This window comes from Amaranthus tricolor, chromosome 6 (assembly GCF_026212465.1).
Source record: "Amaranthus tricolor cultivar Red isolate AtriRed21 chromosome 6, ASM2621246v1, whole genome shotgun sequence".
NCBI lineage: Eukaryota > Viridiplantae > Streptophyta > Magnoliopsida > Caryophyllales > Amaranthaceae > Amaranthus > Amaranthus tricolor.
The window spans coordinates 5,415,424-5,424,190 of record NC_080052.1 but is presented as its reverse complement, the minus strand read 5'-3'; positions in this window follow the sequence as shown (position 1 = coordinate 5,424,190).

The following is an 8,767-nucleotide window of genomic DNA, read 5'->3' as shown; positions in this document are numbered from 1 at the left end:
TTAATGGGTCAACTGTCCCAACTTATAACTTTGCATTCTTTAATTTACCAACTTACCCCTCTCATCTTTTTAATTTTCACGTGAGTGAGTCACCCCCTTCCTCTTCATTTATCTCTCTCCTGAATTCATCAATGTTGGACGATTACTCTTCGCCTAAACTCAGAAACTCAGCCCCTCTACTACTGGCACCTTCACATACTTTCACACAGATCCACTTAAAGCAACACTCACGCGCAACCCTACAAAAACCCTCTCAGTCAATATTTCAGTTTCGATGCAATATGAGTTGGTTAATTCAAATGGGTTCTCAACTTTTTGTGGGTGGACCCTAGGCCCAGCTTGCCCTTACTTAGGGCCGGTCATATATATATATATATATGGGACTTTATATATATGGGATTTTACAAGAGATGGATTATTAAGTGTTGGATTTTACACTGATATTTTTAAGTGTCTAAAGAGATCATATGAAGATGATGCATCTATTAAAGGGACTTTAAGTATAGACTTGTTTAGATTATTATGGTCTTTGTCATTGTAATAAAAAAAACCTACAAATTGAGTATAATATACTAGTATCTTCTCTTTGAATTGAATCATGGAGAAAGTAGTAATAAATAAAGAGAGAGAATAAATTGTATGGATAAAATTAAAAAAGAATTAAAATGTATGGATGAGATTAAAGGAAAGCGGTACACCATTGTCCAAATATAGAATTGATGTAAATTAAGTGGGACGATTCAAATGAAAAATAATGCAAATTCAATGGGACAAAGGAAGTATAATATAGAAGAATAACAACATAGTCGGTGTTAGAGTAAATAATACTACCTCCGAACCAATTTAGATGTCTCATTTGTTTGGGCACGGTTATTAAGGATGATGTAGGGTCCATTAAAAAGGGTAAGTAGTAAAGAATAAGTAGTGAAGGGTAAATAGTGAAGGGTAGTTGGGTAAGTAATGTATATGAGGGTATATTCGTAATTACTTGTGTGAACTAAGGATATTTAGGTAAAAAAAGATTGACAAAAATAGAAATGAGACAACTAAAAAGACTTTGCTAAATAAGGAAATGGGACAACTAAATTGGTTCGGAAGGAGTATATCATGAGCCCTCAACTATCAACTTTAACTTTTAGTTGAGTTAGTACTTGAAATGGTATCAAAGTCAACATAAAAACAGGTCAAGGGTTTGATCTCAATCACTCCTTTCTTTAAAATGGAATATTCCGTGTCAAATTTCAGTAGGACACGTGCTGCATTTAACACATTTAAATTAAAAAATTCTCGTGTAAGAAAACATATTAGAGTATATAATATATCTTAAAGCTTTAACTAATTACTAAATTTTTAATTGAATTAATCTCTTGACAGTTTAACGGACATAGAAATAACTGTTTTGTGTAATTTAATTGAATTAACGGACATAGATTTAACTGTTTTATGTAACATATATTAATATCCTATATGCACCGCGGAATGGATAAAGAGAATTACAAAAATGTGAACCGGCCATACCATAAATTATAATAAGATCACGAGAAACAAACAAAAAAGACATGATAAAAGTGATCCAACCAAACATATGGAAGAGTGTATAACCTTTATGCCCATATCCAGACAACCCATTTACTCAATCACTCTTGTAAACCAAAACATATGGAGAAGCAATTTCAATTAGTTATTAAATCAAATGTATAATCCTTAACGGCTCAATTAGTGAGTCACTAAGAGATTATTTGAATTGAGTTCTAAGGTTTTGAAATCTAAAGATGAACTGAATTTATAGAATGAATTGAGTAGATATATAATTACAAATAGAGTAATCTGCGAATTATGGTTTTAAGTTTATGGTTTTTGTGAATTAAAGCCTTTAAGTTTGTTTTTTTTATGAATAACAATCACCAATGTATTAAATTCTACACCATTAAGGTCAAGTGACCATTGACAACCTCAAATGACGTTTGACCAGCCTAAAAGAGACATTACTAATCACCTTTGACCTTCATTGACTCATTCCTAAGCTCTTTTGACTTTCCTAATTACTAATAGTACCATTTGTATTTTAACACTTTAACATCGTTTTTACCCATTAAACGATATTTTTTTAAAAAACAAACATTGCGATTACCTTAAAGGGTTAACTCTTTGGAAAATCCGGTTGAAACAATTAGTAATTCGCCTATTTTGCGGCACGCAAACCGAAAAGATATTTAATGTTGTTTCGAACAAAATATTATTATAATGGGTAAAAATAACGTTAAATATGTTTTTCGCGCTATGTGTCAGAAAATAGGAAAATAAGTACTTGTTTCGACCAGATTTCCGAAAGAGTTACCCCAGAAGGTTAACCGCGACGTCCATTTTTTGAAAAAATATCGTTATGATAGGCAAAAACGACAATAAATATCTTTTCGGTCAACGCGCTAAAAAAAGGCAAATAAGTACTTATTTCCATCAGATTTTCTAAAGAGATATTCTATGAGGGTAATCAATACGTTCGTTTTTCAAAAATATATCGTTATGATGAGTAAACACGAAAGCCCTAAACTTGAAAGTTATAATTCGCAAATTACTCTAACAAATAACAAAATAAATATTGCAAATTTTCAAATAAGATGGTCTTATTAAACAAAATCTATTGAATTTACCTAATTTACAATTATATACAAAAAGTGATTAATTAGAGAAATATGTTAATGTTAGAATTACTGCTTTGAAATTCAAAAATAATTAATTGCTAGAAATACGGGAGCATTGGGATCATGTTGTCCCATTAAATTAGTTGCTAGAAATATATGAGTTAGTGGTATTATATTGACCCATTTTCTAGAGTTATTTTTCTAATCAGTTTTTTGTGACTTTGTAAGCCTATAAATAGGCTATATCCTATATTTATGATTAATGAAGGTGTAACACCCCGTAAATTATCGGGTGAAAAAAATAAATAAAATATAATAAAATAAAGTATAATAAAATAAAATAAATAAGTAATATTGAATTATATTATTTTACATAGTTAATTATAAGAAATAAAATAAGTTTAATTTTAACGGTAACAAATTTTATCGCGTACGATGCCGTCGCGTGACGTTTCTTTGCTGTTTTAACAAAAGTATAATAATTACTTAATTAATTTTTTTTAAAAAAAATGATAATGGAAGGGAGGTGAAGGGGGCAGCCGGTTTTGAGACTATGGGAGGAGTCTTGTAACTCCTCTCATCATGGTGTAATTAGGATTAATTAGGTTGATTCTTAATTTCCCTATTAATCCTAAACATCATTTGTATTCCTCACATTTCAAAACCTCAAAGTAAACACAAAAAAATCAGAAAAAAAAAAAAAAAAAAAAAAAAAAAAAAAAAAAAAAAAACTCTTCCTTGTGCTTCTTGTTTTCGGCATTCATAAAAAAAAAATAAAAAATAAAAAATAAAAAATCTTTGTGTTCAATCCAATCTTTTGATCAAAGGGTAAGTTTAATTGAAATTGTTAATTATAGATTTTATATACAAAGATTTATATTTTATGTATGATGATATCCTATGACTTACATGAGGATTGAATATTTTTCTTTTATATATGAAAATTTTCTCTAATAACCCTTTAATAATCTCTAATTTGTTATAAATATTAAGAAAAGAACTTGATCAATTTCTTTAACAAAAATTATATTTGTTATAAGAATTAAGTGTTTAAAGTTATATTGAAATTTAAATAAATTTCTTATGGTCTATTTCTCTACCAAAATTTCAATTTGTTAGATGAAATTTAAATAGTATGAATCAAGTAATGTAGTCATCCAAGGGTTTAATAATCCTTTAGCAAAACTTGATTTGTTTGAAGGATTGGGTTATTTATATATATGTGTCTTGTTTTAAAAGGGAGATTTAGTTTTGTAATTCTCTACAAAATTTAATTTGTTAAAAGAATTTAGTATTTAATCTAGTTATCATAATTTATGAATTTTTCAAGTCTCTTGAAGGATTTTGTGAATGTGACCTTGCTAGAGTTATTTTGGTCATGAGATTTAAAAAGGGTTGATAATGTATATATATAATAATAATAATAATGAAAAAAAATAATAATAAATGTATATGTATTCGGGCAGCAGCTGTTCTGCCTCGTTAAAGGTGCTGACCTGGAAACGTTAGTCATTTTCTGTTGTTTTATGCACCTTTGCGTAAAAAAACTCGTTAAACGCTTAAAATAATTAAAAATAGCAATTGGATGTTAGAAATTATGAAATTTGTTACCCAAAGTAATTGACGCGTTCCGAACGCAATGGCGAAGTCGGATTTTTCATTTGAAATTTCTAATCCGTCCGAAATGGCTCTTAAAGTTTCTGGTTAGAATGTGAAATTTAGAACCTTTGGGAATTGGATGTAAACAATTAAAAATTATCAAGTCTTAGTGATATTTTAGCGTATGGAGTGGATTAAATGTGTAAACACGTCCTAATACGTGATCATTTTGTGTGTGTGTGTGTTATTTAGGACCTCGATTCATAAGAGGGCGTAATTTTTGTCGTGCTTGAACATTGTTGTTGCAGCGCTTAAAGGTACACGCTTAGACATACTGTTTATGTGGTTGTGCAAGTAGTGTTGTTTCATTTCTAATCGAGGCATGGTAATCACATAAGGATTAGACACTTCAAATAATTTGAAAGAAATTATTTGGAAATTGAGAATTTATGTTTTTGTCACCCGAAGGGGTTCACGTTTGGTTGTATTATGTTACCCAAAGGGGTTAACGTATTGGTTTGGATTATTATAATTATTGTTCCCATGGCAGTTTTGGATCATTACGGTCACCATGGGGGTATGCATAGTTTAGCCTTTGACGACCCGAACAGGACGGGCAACGTCTTAGGTCGGTGGTTGCGTTGCGATTAGCTCTCCCAAGTGTATTCCTCCAAAAAGATTTGGATTTATACTTGAACGACCCGAACAGGACGGGCAACGTTACAAGTTGGAATTATCTAATACAGAATGATTTATACTTGAACGACCCGAACAGGACGGGCAACGTTACAAGTTGGGATTAACTAATAATGAATGTATTAAAGCCTATGCATGCTAGGATGAACATCTTGCTTGTACTCAACCTGCTTGATATTTGTATGAAGTCTCTGACGTGTATTGGTTTGTTTCTTTGGAACCTACTGTGTGTTGTTATATGACGACTAGTAGGTTGATTGCAGGTGGGGTCTAGAGTGAGGTCTCGACTTAGAACCCGTAATCATCAAGACTATGCTATTATTTTTTTTTTTTGTATTGGATTATGAGTAAAAAGAAACTTTGTACTTATGTAACAAGAGATAGTGTAGTTTTCTTTTTGCTTCCGTTTATTTCAATTAGTTTGTTTAGAGGCCTATAGGCTCTCGAGTTGTACGTAAAGACTTCCGCTGACTTGTTACTTTCGCTTGAGACTGTTTTCTGCCGTAATTATATTCCTTTATCGATGGAACGCTGACGATTCAAGAAGAGATGGTTCTTTAGTGTCCGTTATGTGAACCGGGATCATGTTTTCATATGATTGCTCGGGTCACTTGAACCGGGCCGTTACAGTGGGCAATAATTTTAAGCAATGTATAGTAGTTTTAAGTTTAACGTTTATCGCTCTTCCATACTATATTTCTTTAATTTTTCCCAACATAGTGGTATCAAAAGCCAATATGATCCGGGCTTATGAGATAAAAGAAAATAAGGGAAGAGAGATTGAAATGCTCTATGAATAGGTAATGGATGAGATGTACATAAAAAAGGTAAAACTTCGTGAAAACTGCATCAATAAAGAGGTGAAGGTTGATGAGAAGTACATCAAATAATGAAAAAGTATTGAAGATAAGAAAGAAACAATGGCACAAGTGGTCATGGAAGAAAATTTGTTCTTGAAATTTCGATGATAATGAGCACCATAGAGTAAAGTGTTTTAAAGAATCTATATAGTTGGTGATAATGTGCATCAACATAATTATGAGGATGGTGAAACGTACAACAATCAAGATTGGAGAGAATTGCTTCATGATCAATGAATTTTGAAGCAAGGGGTTGATATTAGAATTTGTGCTTCAAAATTAGGAATTGATTGGTTGGTAGAAATATGAGAGTTAATGGGATCATGTTTACATTAAATTAGATGCTAGAAACACGAGAGTGAGTGGGATTATATTAACCCATTTTCTAAGTTATTTTTCAATAATTTAGGTAAGTTTTTATGACTTTGTAAACCTATATATATATATATAGGCTATTTTTCTGATTAATGAACGTAGTATTTTTAAACAATGAAGTAATTTTAAGTTTTACATCTATCCTTGTATCATATTTATCTTCTTTAAGATTATATAAATCAGTCTTATAATAAGATGTCCTATAAGATAAGCTGACTAAATAAAAGTATTAGAAACTGATTGGTATATTCCAATGTAAGATAATATATCTACAGCCCAATCCATTTAGAAATAATGCCTACTTACCGTATTCTTAATGTGTACTTTTATTATCCTTAATGCTCACTTATCGTATCCTTAATATGTACTTTTATTATCTTAAATATTTACTTACATTATTCTTAATGCCTGTTTAAAGTATTTTTAAAAATATATAATGGACCGGCTCAATTAGAAATGGTCTCTCAAAGAGACCGTTTCTCATAAGAATTTGTGATTAAGGTTTAAACACTATTCATTTCAACAAAAATAAAAGTGTTTTCACTATTCATTACTTTGGAGATGTTTAGTTTATGGCTTTTTCCTAACTTTTTGGTTTGGTTTTGGCTTTTGGCTTTTGGCTTGTTGGTTTGTTAAATATATTATATATTATCTATTAACTATTATTTATATTGTTAATATTAATTAATATTAACGATTAATAATAATGTTATTAATATTAGTGTTAATATATATTAATTAATATTCCCTCTTTTTTCATTTGTTTTCTCATAAATTGATGGGAAATCATAGTCAAAGTTGATTCTAAAAATTTATAGATTCTATTTGAGAAAAACATATGAAAACGGAGGAAGTATTAATTAGTATTAATAGTATTAATATTAATATTATATATATTATAATTTTACATGGACTGATGAAGAAGATTAATCGAAGGTACACATGGACTGTGTTGAAGAATGCAAACGGAAACACGTAGTCATGTCTAATTTTTTTAGTTATACATGTTCAACAATGGAGATATGTCGCTACAAGCTAATAGTTTACTTTTCCAAAAAACAACAAAAATATGTTTTGTGAGGATTGTAATACCTTTTACATAGTTAAATGTTGTTTGAACAGAAAGTATGATATATGTGTCGGTTTGGGCAGGCTGGGCTCATTTGGCCGAACCCGTAATAAGCCTACATTTCATTTTGCAAGATTCGACCCGACTCGACCTATTTTATTTAAGCCCGACCCAACAATCCTTATCCGCCCTAATGCATAAGTATACTTACTGCCAATTTTTTGTTTGTCTACTAGGTTATCATAAGTACATTGAGATCAATTATTGAAAAGATACAGTTAAAGATATTAATTTGTTTGTCTTACTTTATAGAAGTAACTTGATTTGAGGGGAAAATTTCATACCAACTTCAGGCGAACGAAGTTAGAGTTCTTGATAAAAGTTTGCATTTTGAGTTTTGTTTCTCCTCTATGTTTGTTTGGGTTGATTATCAATTTGTTTTTGAGTTTTGCTATATTAGTAGAATGTCATTTTAGGGATTTAGGGTTCTAACTAATAAAGCTTAAGTATTCTAATTAAATAATTTATTTTTTCATTCCTCAAATTTCTTGTCTTTACTCTGATATTCAATTTCTTAAATCAACAGATGTTAGAACCTTGCACAAATTGACGTTTACATAATTACATTGATGACTACATGTATCTTGTAATGGATAGTTTGTGTTGAAATATTATAAATATCTTAGATTGACCAACAAAGGTTAAAAAAACAAAATTTTGCAATGAAGATCTATGAAGGAAACAATAATCATCCATAACAAGACAAGTGTCTGGCCATATAACGATTTTAATATTCTTCCATGTCAAACTTTAATTATGCTACCTACTACTAACTATACACCTCTTGCCCTTGCATCGTTCACCCTTTACAACGGTTTTAAATTTTGATATTTTCATTCGCATTATTCTTAATAAAAATGTACTCTTGGATTTTAATGGTTGCTACAGTTCCTATAGCAATTACTGTTTATCAACTGATCTTATTTGGTATATATTTCTCTATGTATAATATAAAACATAGTCAAGTGGGATCTTGTTTGATTCTTCTTAATGCATATTTCATAATATTAAATTTTTAGAATATTTTACTATATAAAATTAAAGATATTAAAGATTAAAATCGTACATTGAATAGTGTGAAAAACAAATGTGTAGCAACTATTAAAAACTAGAGAAAATATAAACATTATTGCATTTAATAATGTAACTTGGAGGACCGCACGGCCCTACAACTAGTAATGAACAAAAAGGATAAGATAATAATAATAATAATAATAATAATAAATAAATAAATAAATAAATAAATAAATAAAGCATAAGAAGATACACTGCAACTTATAATTTGATATTAAGGCAAATATAATCATTAAGGCCTCGTTTGGTGAGCTCCTAAGATTTTCTTATCGAGTCTTGGAGGTTATAAAATATAAGGATGAACCGATTAAATAGACATATAATAAGAAATAATTAAAATAAATAAAAGTATTAGGTACATATGATATAGGTATGTTCCAATGTTAATATTA